Source organism: Bufo bufo, chromosome 1, assembly GCF_905171765.1.
Source record: "Bufo bufo chromosome 1, aBufBuf1.1, whole genome shotgun sequence".
Classification (NCBI taxonomy): domain Eukaryota; kingdom Metazoa; phylum Chordata; class Amphibia; order Anura; family Bufonidae; genus Bufo; species Bufo bufo.
Window position 1 is genome coordinate 83422472 of NC_053389.1, and position 20965 is coordinate 83443436.

A 20965-nucleotide genomic window follows, 5' to 3' on the forward strand; every position below is an offset into this window, starting at 1 on the left:
CACTCTGACTTAGTGTCACAAAGATCCAGAAACTCTACCTGACTCTGAAGGAAGTCCTCAAAGGATTGTCTCACCTCTGCTTCCTCCAGGAGGGCCGAATTTAGCTTCCAATAGCCTCTTCCCATTTGGGGGGATTCTGCAACATTCAAAGAGAACATAATCATACAGTGATCGGAGAATTCCACCTCTACCACCTCTAAAGGTGAAAAAGTAGTCTCCTCCTTTAAATAAAACCTGTCTATTCTAGACCTAACCTGACTACCTCTATAATAAGTGAAACCACCGTGGCCTGGGGTGTGCCTAATGTGGACATCCACCAGGCGAGCCTCGCTAGCTATGCTATTCAGGGATACACTATCATAAGCCAGCTGGTCTCTGGCGCCTACCCGGTCTTGGGACCTTTGTGACTGTATTAAAGTCCCTGTCAAAGACCACCTGCCGACTTGTAAAAAGGAAAGGTTTGATCCTCATAAAGAGACACTTCCGATCCCACCTGGTTTGGGGACCATAGATGTTTATCAGGCGAAGCTCTTGACCCTTCATGAGGACATCTAAAATCAAACACCTCCCCATTTCTAACTCAATCACTCGTCGGCTTTCTACTGGTGCGGTAAAAAGAACCGCCACTCCGCTATACGGCTCAGCCGCAAGTGACCAATATGATGGACCACACCTCCACTCCTTTTTTGCTTTATATACAGCATGGTTATAAGGGAAAATAATAGCATTCTTAATACAGAATGCATAGTACAATAAGGCTGGAGGGGTTAAAAATAAAAATAAATAAAAAATTAACTCACCTTAATCCACTTGATCGCGCAGCCCGGCTTCTCTTCTGACTTCTTCTTTGCTGTGCACAGGAATAGGACCTTTGATGACGTCACTGTGCTCATCACATGGTCCAATCACATGTTTCATCACCATGGTGAGGGACCATGTGATTGGATCATGTGATGTGACGTCACCACAGGTCCTTAGCCGGCAGCTCAACATTACAGAAGAAGACAGAGATCCGCAACTACGCGATCAAGTGGACTCGGTGAGTTAATTTTATTTATTTTTTAACCCCTCCATCACTATTTTACTTTGCATTCTGTATTCAGAATGCTATTATTTTCCCTTATAACCATGTTATAAGGGAAAATAATACAGATCGGTTCCCCAGCCCGATCGTCACCTAGCAACTATGCGTGAAAATCGCACCGCATACGCACTTGCGTTCGGATGCTTGCGATTTTCACGCTGCCCCATTCACTTCTATGGGGCCTGCATTGCGTGAAAAACGCAGAATATAGAGAATGCTGCGATTTTTACGCAACGCACAAGTGATACGTGAAAATCACTGCTCGTGTGCACAGCCCCATAGAAATGAATGGGTCAGGATTCAGTGCGGGTGCAATGCATTCAACTCACGCATTGCACCCACGCGGAACTCGCCTGTGTGAAAGGGGCCTTAAAGTGACACTGGTCAGATTTTCAAAAAATGGCCTGGTCCTTAAGGTGAAATAAGGCTGTGTCCTTAAGGAGTTAAGGAACTTTGATCATTTAATAAGCACATGTGATCATCTCCAAAGGTCTCACAGAATGTCTGGATTGCCAACTGTCCAGAAATTTCTAAACAGTCCATAAAAATTAGGCCGGGATTTTTTTGAGGCTTGTGGTACTGGTAATTATCATCATTTTACAGCTCACAGTAAATGCTGGTGATGAGTTTTTATCAGTATATCGAGCTATAGACATCCATTACTCTTCATCATTCATTATGGTTTTCCAATTTTCCAAAAAAATGTTGGCTGTCCATGATTTTTGGATAAATTGTCCACAAAAGAGAAAAATTCTGGTTGGCAACCGGGATTATTGTGTATAGCAGTTTTGATGCTAATTGCAGGAAGAATTCTGGGAAAGTCGCAATATGCAATAAATCCCACAATTTAGCTTCTATTCCTGCATTGACCTGAATACAGTTATGTGATGTAACTGTATTCTGGGCTGTGCAGGGATGAAGGCTAAACTGCGGATATGATTCACTGTCACGATCAGTGTGGGGGAAAAATTCCACACTAAACACAGGAGGGAAGGGGAACAATAACTGGGCCTGGAAACAAGGGAAGGAATAGGACACCTCCTAAACAACCCTAATCCGGGCACTAACTACCTATCAATATGAATTTAAAGGTAGGAATATTCATATGCTGGATACCTAGGCCCTTATATCCCTATAAGGCCCTGGAATGAGGTTAGGACCAGAAGTCTCTGTCTCAGGCCCAGATACAAACAACAATAAAGGATTATTTTACGGTGATGTCACAATATTGGATAAAGTGTACATGGTGATGTCACAGAACATATTATAGTTACATGTAATTAACAGCGGCTAGTAATTTAGTGATGTCACAGCCCATGTAAAAAAAAAACATCAGCAAAATTCAAGAATAATGCACACAGTGATATCACTGTGTGGGGGTAAGGCCAAAGAAATGGGATAACAAATATAGTGATGTAACAAACAATCATGAAGGATGACAGTGATGGCAAAGTACAAGAACAATAAAGACATCATTGAGAGAAGGTCTCAAATATTTGATTCGGCTGCTTTGCTAAATTTTACAAAAAAAAATTCACTTTGAGATAAATTACTTAGTCACAAAGCGCATCTCTTTGTAAATAGCGCGTACGCTGCCCCACGTCATTTAACGTATGCCACGTTTATCGCTGATCGCAGCATCTGAGATCTATATTAAAGCATTTTAGTGGTTGCTAATTTTCTAAAAATGTTATCGCGAAGAGGCTGCCGGGGCCATCTTGCTTGAAGATCCAGCGCAAAATCTCATGTGGCACGTGATGATGTCATCCCATCGCCGGGCGTGGTAACGTCATACATCACCGCGCATGAGAATTTGCATGGGACCTTCAAAGCAAGATGGACACGGCAGCCTCTTTGTGCTCAAATGGATGAAGTAAGTATGATTTTTTTAAAATTTTACTGCCATTTCAGGGAAAATCGATTCGTTACCATGAAGCATGAGGAAATTCAGCTTCACGGCAAATCAAATTTTTCCTGAAATTCAGATCGAAATCCGCTTTGTAATATAAGGAGAATGCACACAGTGATGTCATAAAATATAGGTAATGAACTCTACAGCACAGGGATAATTAACACAGTGATGTCATAGCAATGGTATAATAAATGGTGTTGCTTGATGAAATATATGTACCCCTCATGCTCCTGGCACCCTCACAAAGTAATTAGCTTGTACTCCTACTTGGGCTTTAATAGAAAGCCACATTTTTACAAGCAGTGTGTCAGGGAAGGATATGCATAGGCTATATAGACATTGGATGTGCAGTAAGCCGGATTGGGGCAATTGCACACTGGCGCAATATTAATAGTTTTTAGTTCGTGACGCCAATTGCAGCTTGCGCAGGTACTGTAGCAGGGCCCTTTAAGATGTTATAGCTCACGTACCAGGTGAGGAATGCCAGAGGGGGATAATATCTCTGTATAGCAGATATGGTAGTGTCAACGGTGTCTCCTACCTTGGTACGGCTGGACTCCTGTATCCTGGCTCACATGCAATAAATTGAGTGTGGTTAGCAGGAGTAATGGAGAAATAATTGAAATCCACACAGATAATAGGGTCCAACTTGTGTTTACTTAGTGGTTTGCAGCTTTGATCCATACAGGTACAGCAATAGTCTAGGATCCCAGCAGGTAGTGGCAATATGTGACAGGAATTTATATTTATTCTGCTTCTTATACATACGCCTATTAGAATCTGGCAGGTATCTATCTTCTGCTCTGTCTTTGGTCTGCTTGGTTTGGGCCTGACAAGCTGAAGAGGTATTTAGCTTCTCTTTGTCTTTGGATCTGTACTTACAGGACTGCTCGCAAGGTATGGTGTTGTCTTCCTGGAGATCTATAGTTCTGCATATGGCTGCTTTCTTTGTCCACAGCTGAGGTAGAGGACTCAGGCTGGGAAGATTGGCTTGGGCCTCAGCCGAGGCTTGGATCCTAGGTTGGAATCCCTGTTTCTGGGAGCTCCTACTAACACAGCCTACCCCAACAGGGGGCTGGCTCACACTCCCTAGAACTTTCCTTCCTCCCCCTGAAGTAGGATGTGGGAACATTCCACTCCTCCTCAGAAAGGGGGGGCTAGCCTGGAATGAACTATTCCAGTCTATATACTACCTATGACCTGCTGCATACTGCTGCCACCTGCTGGTGTACTTTGAGAACTACAGCATATATATATATATATATATATATATATATATATATATATATATATATATAAAACAGGCATAGGAATACATATATTGGCAAATGCACAGTTATGTTACACTAGATGACAATACATTCACACCTAACATTCTGAAGCAGGGTGGAAGAAGTTTAGTGACATACTTCAGGATGTTACAGATGTAAATCCAGTTTTGTACAATTGACTTTGATATTGATCTAAACAGGATGACTAGATAGGTTTTCTAATCCGAAGCCACACATAGTCAACTGCAAGTCTTTTAGCCTTTCATATGAAACACAATATATATCTGGGCCACAGGGTTACACATGATCCACTGTTTCTATGCCTTTATTCGTGGCATCACCCCCTTTATATTGTCATCACAAACTGCTGTGTACTATAGGAAGTCATTACTTTCATCTATTATAATTTTTCAATTTTTTATGGTCACCTTACATCCCAGAAACACATCAGTCACCTCCAATCAGAACTGATTTCCACTGATAAATTATTGAAAAGATGCTTATGACCAGGCGAAGAGTTTTGCCTTTTAAAGGCAACTTCTGGTGAGCAGAGATTAAAGGCAGATGGAACAGAATTACTACTCCATAATGTGGGCTTGATCAGAAGATAAAAATAAGACTAGAATTAGGCAGTAGGGTTTAGTAATTTTGTGCTGTGTTTAGCTTATTTAGGACGTGAGCAGATGATTTCTCCACCTCATGCACCTCTATGATCATACGAAAGATTGCTTTCCATTTATCCTCATTGGATATGTTTAGACGGATAACAAAATAAAAGCCTCTAAACTCATGCCAAATAATTATTACTGTGATTTTTTTTTTCCTTTTCTTAAATCCGGCAGAGCTCTTGGATGTTACAATTCTTCTCCCCGACTTCGAGCTTAAAGGCACTGTGGAGTAATCTGCAATTTAATTTTCTTTCTTGGTTGGAGTCTTGGGGAGATGAAAACTAAGATTTAACTCTGTACATGCAAGACGAGCGGACCATGCAAGATGCAGTTGTTTTAATGTATTAGATTAGAGGTTCTAGTGTAAAAGATTTCTCTGTACTGTTAGTAGAGAATCCACTGTACATTTGACATATGTTACTACATACCGCCATAAGAGATAAGAACAGTATTCAAAATTTTTTAATTACTTTGTCACGAAGCACATTTCTTTGTAAGTAGTGGGTGCAATGATAGGGAGCGGTGACTGCGCCACTCCCCGTCATTGTACCCCTCAGATGCCACGTTCATAGCTGATCACGGCATCTAACAGCAATATTCCAGTGTTAAAGAATTTTAAAAAAAATCATAAAATCATACTTACCTCATCCATCTTGATTAAAGACCTAGTGTGAAGTCTCGTGCAGCCAGTGATGACGTCATCACGCCGCCCAGAATGGTGATGTCATATGTCACTGTGCACAGGATTTCGCGCGGAATCTTCAATCAAGATGGCGGCTGGCTCTTCCCATTCAAACGGATGAGGTAAGTATGGTTTTTCTTTTTTTCTAACAGCTATGCAGGGAAAATTGATTCGTTACCACTAGGGTTGAGTGAACCCGAACTGTAAAGTTCGGGTTTGTACCGAACTTTAGGATTTTTGAACCCCAGACCCGAACCCGAACATTTCTGTTAAAGTTCGGGTTCGGCGATTTATTGGCGCTTTTTGAAAGGCTGCAGAGCAGCCAATCAACAAGCGTTTAGCTCTGTGCCCTTAGAAGCCATCACAGCCATGCCTACTAATGGCATGGCTGTGATTGGCCAGTGCAGCATGTGACCCAGCCTCTATATAAGCTGGAGTCACGTAGTGCTGCACGTCACTCTGCTGTTACTAGTGTAGGGAGAGGATGCTGCTGCTGTGAGGGAGAGAATAGGACAGAAACTTTAATCAGAACTGCAATTGATCTACATAGATTTAGTTGTGTGTCTTTTTACCCTGCCCTGAGCCCAGTGACAGAGAAAAATAACTTTTATCCGTCTGTTAGTTAGGTATTAGTCAGTTTAAGCTAGAATTTGAGCTAGAAATACAGCTATAATATTCTGGGTTTTAAAAAAACACCCTTTTTAGGCAAAATACTAAATTTTACAGCCTTTGCTGCATCTGTCATTGTTAAAAACAAGCTTGAAATACTTCAATAATTTTCTGGCTTTGAAAAAACACCAATTTTTTGGGCCTCTGCCGCATTAGTCAGTGTGCAATTTAAGCTAGAAATACAGCAATAATTTTCTGGGTTTTAAAAAACACCCTTTTTGGGCAAAATACTCAATTTTACAGCCCTTGCTGCATCTGTACGTGTGAAATTCAAGCGTTATATACTTCTGTCATATTCTGTTAGTAAAAAAACACCTATTTTTGGCAAATCACTTAATTTGCGGCTATGTTTGCATCTGTCAGTGTGAAAATCCAGCATTACCCTATTTTTTGCCCTCATAAGACGCACTTTTCCCCCCAAAAGTGGGGGAAAAATGCCCCTGCGTCTTATGGGGCGAATGCTGCCGACTTACATCGCAGTTTGCAATGCTGCAGCATCGCAGACTGCGATGTATCAGCTGGAGGGGAGGGAGGAGGGGCCAGTGTGTCATGCAAATGCGGCGGGGTTGGTGCGGTCACTGTACTCCGGCCCCGCCACTCACTCACTGCTTTATTGCCTAAACCTTTTATAATAATTACTTTAATTGAAGTTACGATCCCCAGCCCCATCTGTACTACTTACTAAATGTAGGCGGCGCAGGCACGTGATGTCAGTGAGTTACGGCCGGCCGCCCGCCCTGCTCTGCTACAGGACATTTAGTAAGTAGTACAGATGGGGCTGGGGATCGGAACTTCAATTAAAGTTATTATTATAAAAGGTTTAGGCATTAAGGAAGTGAGTGAGTGGCAGGACCGGTGTACAGTGACCGCACCGGCCCCGCCGCATTTGCATGCCACCGGCCCCTCCCATAGGTTTAGCTCTGATATATTAGGGCATCTGTGAATGCCACTATTATGGGGTGGGGGATATGTGGATGGCACTGTTAAGGGGTGGGGGATCTGTGGGTGACACATATATAGCAGTGCCATCCACAGATTCACCCCCCATAACAGTGCCATCCACAGATCCCCCTCCATAAAACAATGCCATCCACAGATCACCCCCATAACAGTGCCATCCAAAGATCACCCCCCCCCCCATAACAGTGCCATCCACAGATCACCCCCCCATAACAGTGCCATCCACAGATCTCCCCCCCATAACAGTGCCATCCACAGATCACCTCCCCATAACAGTGCAATCCACAGATCACCCACCATAACAGTGCCATCCACAGATCCCCCTCATAACAGTGCCCCCTCCGATCCCCCCATAACAGTCCCATCCACAGATCCCCCATAACACTGCAATCCACAGATCCCCCCCATAACAGTGCCATCCACAGATCCCCCCATAATAGTGCCAGCCACAGATCCCCCATAGTAGTGTCATGCACAGACCACCATTAGTTCAAAACCCACCAAAAGCACACCTTTTGGTTAAAAATATATTTTTTCTTATTTTCCTCCTCAAAAACCTAGGTGCCTCTTACGGGCCGGTGCGTCTAATATAGGGTGAAAAATACGGTGTATACTGCTGTCATATTCTGTTATTAAAAAAACACCCTGGGCAAAGTACTTAATATTGCAGCCTTTGCTGCATCCGTGATTGTTAAAAACAAGCTTAAAATACTTCAATAATTTTCTGGCTTTGAAAAAACATAAATTTTTGGCAATAGCCTCCATCTGGGGCCTCTGCCGCATTAGTCAGTGTGCAATTTAAGCTAGAAATACAGCTATAATTTTCTGGGTTTTAAAAAACACCCATTTAGGGCAAAATACTTGTCTGCATCTGTCAGTGTGAGATACACGCTTTAGATACTGCTGTGCTATTCTAGTATTAAAAAAAAAAAAACATTTTGGGAAAAATACTTAATTTGCGGCCTTGTCTGAATCTGTAAGTGTGAAATTCAAGCGTTATATACTGCTGTCATATTCTGGTATTAAAAAAACACACATTTAGGGCAAAATTTTTAATTTTGCAGCCTTGTCTGCATCTGTACGTGTGAGATACACCCTTTAAATACTGTTGTTCTATTCTGCTATTAAAAAAACACCCATTTAGGGCAAAAAACTTTATTTTGCAGCCTTCGCTGCATCGGTCATTGTGAGATACACACTTTACATACTGCTGTGCTATTCTGGTATTAAATAAACACCCATTTTGGTCAAAAATATTAATTTTGCAGCCTTGTCTGCATCTGTACGTGTGAGATACACCCTTTAGATACTGTTGTTCTATTCTGCTATTAAAAAAACACTTATTTTGGGCAAGATCATACATTTAAGAAATATGAGGAGAGTGTCAAATAAGGGACGTGGCCCAGGTCGTGGTGCTGCTGGTGGAGCTCCTGTTGCAGGGAGAGGACGTGGTCGATCTGTGCCAGCTACACGCACAAGTGAAACACCTTTCTCAGGTGCAAGTATGCGACAGAACCTTCAGTGGTATTTGGTCGGGCCTAATGCGGCTCTACGAATGATGAAGCCAGAACAAGTACAGGCGATAGTAGATTGGGTTACTGACAGTGCCTCCAGTTCCTTCACATCAGTCTTTCACCTAACCCCCTTGCAAATCAGCCAAGCAGTCTGAGCCCCAAGTCATGTAGCAGTCTCTTCTGCTTTTTGATGACTCTGTTAGCAGGGTTTCTCAGGGCCATCCACATAGCCCTGCCCCAGAAGTGGAAGAGATTGAGTGCACCGATGCCCAACCACTTATGTTTCAAGATAGGTACATGGGAGGACCATCGCAGCACGTTTCGGATGATGACGAAACACATGTGCCAACTGCTGGGGCTTTTGAAAGTGTGCAGACCGACAAGTAGGGCAGACTGGGTGGAAGATGATGTGGAGGACGATGAGGTCCTCGACCCCACATGGAATCAAGGTCATGCGAGTGACCTGTGTAGTTCGGAGGAAGAGGCGTTGGTCGCACAGAGCCACCAGCACAGCAGAAGAGGGAGCAGGGTGCAAAAGCGGAGCGGCCTTCCCCTAGACAGTACGCCTGCTACTGCCCACCGCAGCAAGGGACCTAGCACACCAAAGCCAGCTTCAAGGAGTTTACTGGCGTGGCAGTTCTTCAGACAATGTGCTGACAACAAGACACGAGTGGTTTGCACCAGGGGCGGACACAGACAGCAGAGGGCCTCTGTGCAAAGAATGTGCCTGCCCCCCTTCTACAAACCACACATACAGACATAAACATATACAATACGTGCATAATCCTAGAAGACCAAGGAGCATATAAGGCTGTACAGTGCTTTTGGCCAACAATGTGTAGTGCAACCAAGGATCACAGCAGCACAATGCTGCAATGCATTGAGTTAAAATGAATGGGGTCGCATTGTGACCTTCAAGTTTCTTACAATCACAATCAGAAGGTCTCAAGAAATTCAGCAGGTTGGATTTTTTGTGACTGTCGGGTCACGGCCCCATTTACTTTTACTAGTAGTGTAGTGTTGCTTCAGGCTTTGGCCTTGTGGTGCTAGCCTAAGGGACCATTTAGACGGCCATATGTTTTTTTCAGTTCGCAAATTGCGGATCTGCAAAACACAGAGACTGCTCGCGTGCGTCCTATGATAGAAAATCCAGATTTGTGTCCGCAATTGTGGACAAGAATAGGACATGTTCTATCTCTTTTGCAGGGTCGAGGAACAAAAGTACGGATGCGGACAACACGCAGTGTGCTGTCTGCATCATTTGTAGCCCCATTGAAATGAATGGGTCTTTTTCACACATCCTCACAGGCACTCTCACATACACACACTGTCATACATGTATGTACTCTCACATACACAGACTGTCATACATGCAGGCACTCTCACATACATACTGTCATACATGCAGGCACTCTCACATACATACTGTCATACATGCAGGCACTCTCACATACATACTGTCATACATGCAGGCACTCTCACATACATACTGTCATACATGCAGGCACTCTCACATACATACTGTCATACATGTAGGCACTCTCACATACACAGACTATCATACATGCAGGCACTCTCACATAGTCAGGGCCATAAATATTGGGACATCAACACAATTCTAACATTTTTGGCTCTATTCACCCCCACAATGGATTTGAAATGAAACGAACAAGATGTGCTGTAACTGCAGACTGTCAGCTTTAATTTGAGGGTATTTACATCCAAACTAGGTGAACGGTGTAGGAATTACAACAGTTTGCATATGTGCCTCCCATTTGTTAAGGGACCAAAAGTAATGGGAGAATTGGCTTCTCAGCTGTTCCATGGCAAGGTGTGTGTTATTCCCTCATTATCCCAATTACAATGAGCAGATAAAATGTCCAGAGTTCATTTCAAGTGTGCTATTTGCATTTGGAATCTGTTGCTTTCAACTCTCAAGATGAGATCCAAAGAGTTGTCACTATCAGTGAAGCAAGCCATCATTAGGCTGAAAAAACAAAGCAAACCCATCAGAGAGATAGCAAAAACATTAGGCGTGGCCAAAACAATTGTTTGGAACATTCTTAAAAGGAAGGAACGCACCGGTGAGCTCAGCAACACCAACAGACCCGGAAGACCACGGAAAACCACTGTGGTGGATGACCGAAGAATTCTTTCCCTGGTGAAGAAAACACCCTTCACAACAGTTGGCCAGATCAAGAACACTCTCCAAGAGGTAGGTGTATGTTTGTCAAAGTCAACAATCAAGAGAAGACTTCACCAGAGTGAATACAGAGGGTTCACCACAAGATGTAAACCATTGGTGAGCCTCAAAAACAGGAAGGCCAGATTAGAGTTTGCTAAACGACATATAAAAAAGCCTTCACAGTTCTAGAACAACATCCTATGGACAGATGAAACCAATATCAACTTGTACCAGAATGATGGGAAGAGAAGAGTATGGAGAAGGAAAGGAACTGCTCATCATCCTAAGCATACCACCTCATCAGTGAAGCATGGTGGTGGTAGTGTCATGGCGTGGGCATGTATGGCTGCCAATGGAACTGGTTCTCTTGTATTTATTGATGATGTGACTGCTGACAAAAGCAGCAGGATGAATTCTGAAGTGTTTCGGGCAATATTATCTGCTCATATTCAGCCAAATGCTTCAGAACTCATTGGACGGCGTTTCACAGGGCAGATGGACAATGACCCAAAGCATACTGCAAAAGCAACCAAAGAGTTTTTTAAGGGAAAAAATTGGAATGTTATGCAATGGCCAAGTCAATCGCCTGACCTGAATCCGATTGAGCATGCGTTTCACTTGCGGAAGACAAAACTGAAGGGAAAATGCCCCAAGAACAAGCAGGAACTGAAGACAGTTGCAGTAGAAGCCTGGCAGAGCATCACCAGGGAGGAAACCCAGCGTCTGGTGATGTCTATGTGTTCCAGACTTCAGGCTGTAATTGACTGCAAAGGATTTGCAACCAAGTATTAAAAAGTGAAAGTTTGATTTATGATCATTATGTCCCATTACTTATGGTCCCTTAACAAGTGGGAGGCACATATGCAAACTGTTGTACTTCCTACACCGTTCACCTCATTTGGATGTAAATACCCTCAAATTAAAGCTGACAGTCTGCAGTTAAAGCACATCTTGTTCGTTTCATGTCAAATCCATTGTCGTTTCATGTCAAATCCATGTCCCAATATTTATGGACCTGACTGTATATAATACAGATAGTCAGTGTAGGTTATATCCTGATATAGTGTAGCTGTTGCAGTGCAGGGTGTTAGGTACTGTGATAGGTTCTGCTGTCCATACATACATGAAGACCTGCTAAAATGTAAAGTTTCACGTATTGCGCCAAAATATTCGCATCATTAGTGCCCATCAGCGCAATCGCAAATATATTGGAGCACTCTAACTGCATATAAAGCCATTTTTAATGTTCTGCCGTGCCAACCATTTTCTCCAGTCTCAGGAAACTTCTAGCAGCTTGGAAAATGTAGCAAAAGTGACCCACGCCTGTATTTTCGTGTTAATATTACATTGCTGATTTTTCGCAATCAAGAAAATAATCTTGAATTTGCGAATATATGATGAATATTCGCCCAAATATTCGTGAAATATCGCAAATTCGAATATAGCCCCTGCCGCTCATCACTAATCTCTACACCGCCCGCAAGCCTTTCCTGTGCCTGCATTAACTGTGAGCTGCCTGGATCTCTAAAAACTAGCATTCTAGTCTTGGTGACTGTTTAGACTATACCTGCGGTTTTCCTGCATTTTTGGTGCATATTCTGTACCCTGAGCTTCTGGTGCTTGCACCAAAGTCCCTGACCCCAGTGGGTCAGCTGCGATCTACACTGGGACTATCCCAGGAGGTAGTGGTCTGGTTGATTCCCTGCAGCAAATTCCAGATCTCTGTATCGGGCTTTAAGGGTGAGTACCAGGGGAGCATCGGGATAATGCCCCTAGGGTTCAGCCCAAAGCGAAGCTGGTTAGTTGGGTTGGCGCAGTGGGTCCATACTTGCTGATCTGTAACATTTATTATATTGGCAGTGTCATTTGAGTTTGGATTATAGATGACAGTGAAAAATAAGTAGTAGTGGCCCTGATGAGATGATGTGTCACGGTGTACTCATTCTGGTTGCTCCCTGGGGATTGGTGCAGTGAAAAAGAAATATTAGGAATCAGGCTAGAAGTAGAAGAATAAAAGTCTCTTTTTACTAAGTGAAAAATAGGAGTTGCAGTAGATCCAGCAGGAGTTGTATACAGTGCAATTTCTATCTTCAGATGGTGATGTATGGTGACTGGCAAAGTCCCTGATAATGCACCTCTGGTATGGTGGCTTGCTGATGTCTCCTTCACCTCTGGCTGACAGCTGAAAGCCTGCACGTGTGGCTGTAGGTGTCCACTGTGAAAACTTCATTTTCTCAGCAATGCGGGCACATATGGACATGGGACCAACACAGATGCCTTCAGCTCCCAAGAGCACATGCAACAGGTCATCCAGTGTCATAGGTACAGATCTGCTGACAGATGCCCTTTAATATATTGTTAACATTTCCATGTCCATTTGACGTCCGTAAAAAAATCTGTCCGTCTTTCATCTGTGAAGATGTCCATGAAGGATCCATTAGACAGTGAAAAATGTCCCAAACATGGACGCTCTCTGTGGTGTGTTGGTGGTTTTTCACGGACTCATAGACTTCAATGTGCGCGTTTGGTCTGCATCACGGACCAAAGTAAGTGCATGTCTCCATGAAAAACTACTGATGTGTGAATAAACACGTTAAAATCAATACGTACATGAAAAATGCGGATAGCACACATCAGTGAAAAACGGAAATGTGAAGGAGGCCTGTGTTTGGTAAGTGATTTCCATCCGTGACTGTGAGCCAAAACCAAGAGTGGAGCATCCACAGAGATAAGGTATAAGGGAAAGATCTGCACCTGTCCTGTGATTTTGCCTGGTTCCTGGTTTTGGCTCACAATAACTGATGGAGATCACTGATCAAACACTGGACTGTGTGAAAACGGCCTCATTTAAAGCCTCATTCCCACATCAGCGTTCCACGGACGGCACACATCCCCATTCTTTTTAATGTGTGTATTCAGACATCAGTGTTTTAGCACGGTCCGTAGGTCCGTTTTTTTTAGCATGGATGCATGATACATTTTGTTCACGGATCCATCACGCCCATTATACAGGGAGTGCAGAATTATTAGGCAAGTTGTATTTTTGAGGATTAATTTTATTATTGAACAACAACCATGTTCTCAATGAACCCAAAAAACTCATTAATATCAAAGCTGAATATTTTTGGAAGTAGTTTTTAGTTTGTTTTTAGTTTTAGCTATTTTAGGGGGATATCTGTGTGTGCAGGTGACTATTACTGTGCATAATTATTAGCCAACTTAACAAAAAAACAAATATATACCCATTTCAATTATTTATTTTTACAAGTGAAACCAATATAACGTCTCAACATTCACAAATATACATTTCTGACATTCAAAAACAAAACAAAAACAAATCAGTGACCAATATAGCCACCTTTCTTTGCAAGGACACTCAAAAGCCTGCCATCCATGGATTCTGTCAGTGTTTTGATCTGTTCACCATCAACATTGCGTGCAGCAGCAACCACAGCCTCCCAGACACTGTTCAGAGAGGTGTACTGTTTTCCCTCCTTGTAAATCTCACATTTGATGATGGACCACAGGTTCTCAATGGGGTTCAGATCAGGTGAACAAGGAGGCCATGTCATTAGATTTTCTTCTTTTATACCCTTTCTTGCCAGCCACACTGTGGAGTACTTGGACACGTGTGATGAAGCATTGTCCTGCATGAAAATCATGTTTTTCTTGAAGGATGCAGACTTCTTCCTGTACCACTGCTTGAAGAAGGTGTCTTCCAGAAACTGGCAGTAGGACTGGGAGTTGAGCTTGACTCCATCCTCAACCCGAAAAGGCCCCACAAGCTCATCTTTGATGATACCAGCCCAAACCAGTACTCCACCTCCACCTTGCTGGCATCTGAGTCGGACTGGAGCTCTCTGCCCTTTACCAATCCAGCCACGGGCCCATCCATCTGGCCTATCAAGACTCACTCTCATTTCATCAGTCCATAAAACCTTAGAAAAATCAGTCTTGAGATATTTCTTGGCCCAGTCTTGACGTTTCAGCTTGTGTGTCTTGTTCAGTGGTGGTCGTCTTTCAGCCTTTCTTACCTTGGCCATGTCTCTGAGTATTGCACACCTTGTGCTTTTGGGCACTCCAGTGATGTTGCAGCTCTGAAATATGGCCAAACTGGTGGCAAGTGGCATCTTGGCAGCTGCACGCTTGACTTTTCTCAGTTCATGGGCAGTTATTTTGCGCCTTGGTTTTTCCACACGCTTCTTGCGACCCTGTTGACTATTTTGAATGAAACGCTTGATTGTGCGATGATCACGCTTCAGAAGCTTTGCAATTTTAAGAGTGCTGCATCCCTCTGCAAGATATCTCACTATTTTTGACTTTTCTGAGCCTGTCAAGTCCTTCTTTTGACCCATTTTGCCAAAGGAAAGGAAGTTGCCTAATAATTATGCACACCTGATATAGGGTGTTGATGTCATTAGACCACACCCCTTCTCATTACAGAGATGCACATCACCTAATATGCTTAATTGGTAGTAGGCTTTCGAGCCTATACAGCTTGGAGTAAGACAACATGCATAAAGAGGATGATGTGGTCAAAATACTCATTTGCCTAATAATTCTGCACGCAGTGTAGTCTGTGGGTCCATGAAAGCCACGGATGCCATCCGTGTTTCAAGGATCATTAGGAACAGATGCTTTGAAAATTATTCTTCAGATGTTCAGTGTCGCACGGACATCAAAAACTGAACACACGGAACAAACATGGATCCATTACGGACATCTTCCAGGAGGCATCACCTTTTCATGGATTTAAGCACTGACACGGACGTGTGAATGAGGCTTTATGCGTTAAAACTATGAAATTTACTGCAGAAATCTTATAATTTTACCATCAAATGCAACAATTATTTCAGCCAAGAACAGATTTCGCCCATTCACATTCAGATAATGCATTTCTTGTTTCTTACCGTCTATGACTAGCTTATCCTAGAATCCAAACCTCAGTATTAAAAGTGCAATGAAGGCCACCAATCCCAGCGAGCTCAGGACAAAGCTCTTTATTAAAGAGGAGCTGTCTGCTTGTCCGGATACGTCTTTAGTGAATATTTCTATCACCCACAGAACAGCAGTGCATGTATTTTTTCTTGGAACTCTGTGTTGTGCTGTTCCTCTGTTATTCCACCTGCAAATGTGTAAATAAAGTGAAAACTTTATGGAATGTGTCCCCAAGGTCTAATAATCATCACTTACAGTATCTGACTTTGTAGAAATACTAGGAAATACAAGGAAAATGGTAACAGAAACAGATGTCAATTTATTCACATTTCCAAGAGGAACAGAGTACAATTTTGATTTCCATTTTTTTTTTTAAATGTATTTATATTTTTAATGAGAAATGCAAGTGTTTACAAAAGCGGAGGAGAGCCGACGTGTCCTCATTAAGCCAGAATGATGGCCGGCTTAATAACCTAGGAAGAGATAATACAAATTGTTGATAAGCATTTTATCAACAATGAGTAGACACGTGTTCTTGGGATGATCGCCATGTCTCCATTTAACCGCCACTAGAAGAATAGCTCGCCGCAATAACTCTAATCAAATGGAGTGGAGATTTATTCCGATCACAATACAAAGCATTTAATTTGACCCAGCAGGCTGTGTGTGAGGAGGATGACTGCCGGGTAATGTGGGTCACCAGGGAGGCCGAGAGGAAGCCCTGGACAGGAATAGAAAGGATTAGCTCAGTCACTTACACTGCTGTAAACTGCAGGATACAAGCGGGCCTGGCGGTGGTCAGCTACAACCCCCAATATTACTGCACCCAAATGTTATAGTAGTTGGTACCAGGAAGTTCACTGATAAACCAGGCACAATGTCTTGTAGGACCAGCTCAACTGAATGTAATGATACCTTTCACTTAGTGTCCGTTCCACCATCCTGAAGAAGAAGTACTTTTAATCCATACACAACTGAGCAGGTAAGTGCACCAAGGGCAGGACCAAGCTACTCCGTGCACCCTTGCTCCTCCTACATCCTCTACTAGCCACTTCCTCTTGATTGCCAAGGCCAGGAAAGACAACTATGCAGGAACCTGGCCTTACCAATCAAAAAGGAGAAGGAGGGGTCAGGCAGAGGAAGTAGGAGGAGCTTAGGGTGTGCCAAGTGGATTGGGCCCGCCCTCATTGCACTTAAGTGCTCATTTGCATATGGATAATAAGTACTTTTCTCCAGAATGAAGCAGTGGAGGCATCATTACTTTCAGCTGAGCTAGCTCTACAGGACATTGTGCCCGGTTTACAAGTGAATTTCTTGGTGACAACTATAAGATGCCCTTTAACCCTTACGCACACCACAACGTAGAGTTGCAACATGGTGCACTGTAAGGAGTATGGAGCAGGCTTATGTGCTGAGCCCACTCCATACGTAGCTGGCACCCAGCCTCAATAACTGGGATCGGTGATGATGCCCATCCCGGTCATTTAACCTCTTAAGCACACAGGGTCTACAGGTAACTGGGTGCCTGCTGAAATCAATCAGCAGGCACCCTGGGGGTCCGTATTGGCGATCGCTGCAGATTAACCCCTTCTATGCGGCTGACCGAGGCATAGAAGGGGTTTGTGTTTGAGTGAGCGCATCGAGTACCCGCGCTGCTGTGGCGGGGACTCGATGTCTCAGAAGGCAGCCCGATGCCGAGCAGAGGCTGCCCAATGCCATGCACGGCATCGGGACCTGCCTTCTACGGGAGCCGAGGAGATCCAGCCTTCTACGGGAGCAGAGAACTGTGAGACTGGACGGAACCATGATTGGGGGAGGGGGGATTACTTACTTGAAGACTGACAGGCCAGGCTTTTCACTGCCACAACAACACGGTCGGAGGCACTTCAGGGAGCCGGCCCCTCCTCCTTCCAGCTCTCGCCGGCTTCCCGTGCCTGACCCGACCTGTATCGCCAATACCAAACCAATAACAAAGCTCCTTGCTGTATGGAGCTTTGTTATTGGTTATTTCAGGCACAGGCAGCATCGCTGCGATGCCCGTGCTATTCACAGCGCTCACTGAGCTGATGAATGTGGGGGACTTTTTCGAGGGAGTAAAAATTATTATTTAGCAAAAGCAGTGGTGTGCCTAGGTTGTTTGGCACCCGGGGCGGATCCTTTCTCTGTCACCCTCCCCAATACTTAAAAAAAAATCGTACCCACTCACAGTAGTATTGCCCTCATTGTACAACCTTCACAGTAGTTTTGTACAGATGTGTGCCCCCTAACAGTAGTTATGCCCACATTGTGCCCCCTAACACTCATTATGCCCACATTGTGCCCTCTTAAAGTACTTATCCTTTCATTGTTCCCCCTTCATAGTAGTTATGCCCTAATTGTGCCCCTCTCACAGTAGTTATGCCCTCTCTGTGGCCCTTTGACAGTAGTAATGCCCTATCTGTGCCCCTTCACAGTTATAATCCCCATTGTGCCTCTTTCACAGTAATAATGCCCCTTAATAGTAGAAATGCCCATTGTCCCCTTCACAGTAATAATGCCCATTGTGCCCCCTTCACAGTAATAATGCCCATTGTGCCCCCTTCACAGTAATAATGCCCATTGTGCCCCCTTCACAATAATGCCCATTGTGCCTCCTTCACAGTAATAATGCCCATTGTGCCCCCTTTACAGTAATAATGCCCATTGTGCCCCCTTTACAGTAATAATGCCCATTTTGCCCCTTCACAGTAATAATGCCCTCTGTGTCCTCTCCATAGTAGAAATCCCCATTGTGCCCCCTTAATAGTAGTAATGCCCTCTGTGCTAGTAATACCCATTGTGCCCCTTCACAGTAATAATGCCCTCTGTGCACTCTTCAGAGTTGTAATGCCCTCTATGCACTGTGCCCCCTCCATAGTAGAAATGCCAATTGTGTCCCCTTCACATTAGCAATGCCCTCTGTGCCTCCTCCAGAGAAATGCCCATTGTGCCCCCTCCAGAGTAGAAATGCCCATTGTGCCCCCTTCACATTAGCAATGCCCATTGTGCCCCCTCAAGAGTAGAAATGCCCATTGTGCCCCCTTTACATTAGCAATGACCATTGTGCCCACTCTGTATTAAAAACAAAAAAAAAAAAAAAAAAACACAGTAACTACTCACCTTATCCGGTTCCTGAAGCTCACAGTCCTCTCTCCCCTGCAGGCACAGATTGCTCTGCAGCACTGTGTGGGTGGAGCTTATGCATTTTCCAGGGCTGCAGGCTCCGCCCACACAGGCTGGCAGCGTGATCCGTGCCTGCAGGCTGAATAGTGGAGCGGGGAGAAGTCTTCCTGCTCTACCATTCAGAGCGCCGCCGGCCTGAAGGAGGGGAGGAGCAGTGGGAGCTGAGCAGTGAGTGACAGGACCCAGCTCCCTGTGCTCCAGCAATGAGCGCTTCCATCTGTATTGATGGAAGTGCTCATTGCTTCTGGCACCCTCGTGAGAGCCGGCACCCGGGGCGGACCTCCCACCGTGCCCCCCTTAGTACGCCATGAGTAAAAGTTATTGTGACCTCTAGCTGCATGAGTGAGCGAGCCCCTAGTGGTCGCAGGCCCTCGGTTCATGTCTGAGTGCCCGAATGGTCAGTCCGCCCCTGTTCAAGTCCCTCGGGGGGGGACTTTCATCTCAGTTTTTTTAGGAATGCCGAGTGGTGTTGCAGCCTTATTAGTTCTGTGTGTGTCACGGTGCTCCTACCTGGATACTGTTGCTCCCCAGGGTTAGGCTCCGCTGCAATAAAGGAGATAGTTAATAGTTGGTGGAGTAAGAGTCCAGACTTGATAACAGCTTTACTTGAATAACCTTGCATCCAGACAATATTTGGTCTCTCTCTCTTGGTTCCAGCAGGTTCTAGTGTAAACTGGCAGGCAAACTTGGATACCTTGCTTTATCTTTTTCTGCTGTGCTAGAGTCTGGCTTTGGTCTGGTAACTGGACTTTGTAGCAGTTCTAGTACCTTTGAGTCTTTGGCTGTTGACCCCTTGTAATACTCTAGTAACATAGTTTATAAGGCTTAAAAAAGACATCTGTCCACCCAGTTCAGCCTGTTATCCTGCAAGTTGATCCAGAGGAAGGCAAAAACCCCTGTGAGGTAGAAGCCAATTTTTCCTCACTTTAGGGGGGAAAAAATACCTTTTAAACTCCAATCAGGCAATCAGAATAACTCCCTGGATCAACTACCCCTCTCTAGCAGCTATAACCTGTAATATTATTACACTCCAGAAATCCACCCAGGCCCCTCATGAACTCTTTTAGTGAACTCACCATTACTACCTTCTCAGGCCTCATGCACATGAATGTATTTTCTTTCTGTGTCCGTTCTGTATTTTTTGCGGATCTGTTTTTTGGCGGACCGCAAAATACATATGGTTGTGTGCATGAGGCCTCAGGCAGAGAGTTCCATAGCCTCACTGCTCATACAATAAAGAATCCTTTTCTATGTTTGTGTACAAACCTTCTTTTCTCCAGACGCAGAGGATGTCCCCTCATCACAGTCACAGTCCTGGGGATAAATAGATGATGGGAGAGATCTCTGTACTGACCCCTGATATATTTATACATAGTTATTAGATCTCCGCTCACTCATCTTTTTTCTAAAGTTAATAACCCTAATTTTGATAATCTTTCTGGGTCCTGTAGTCCACCCATTCCAGTTATTACTTTAGTTGCTATGTCTGCCTTGTTCACAGGAGCCCAGAACTGTACACAGTACTCCATATGTGGTCTGACTAGTGATTTGTAAAGTGGCAGGGCTATGTTCTCATCACGGGCATCTATACCCCTTTTGATGCAACAAATTATCTAATTGGCCTTGGCAGCAGCTGTCTGTCTGTATACAGCAAGGAGTCATGGTGCTTTATGAGCTGCTTCACTTTAGGGACTCTTGCTGCAGGAGGAGGGGGGCATTCCCCTCACTGTGCCATCTCTTGTGTCTTTGCAGCTCTAATATTGACTCTAAACTCACTGTAGCTTGCTGCAACCATTCCCTTGGTAGGAAGCAGGACTTGCCCACTGCTGCCGAACGGGGGGCAGAATGGAATGGTAAGTTCCATTATATCTAAAGATTTGT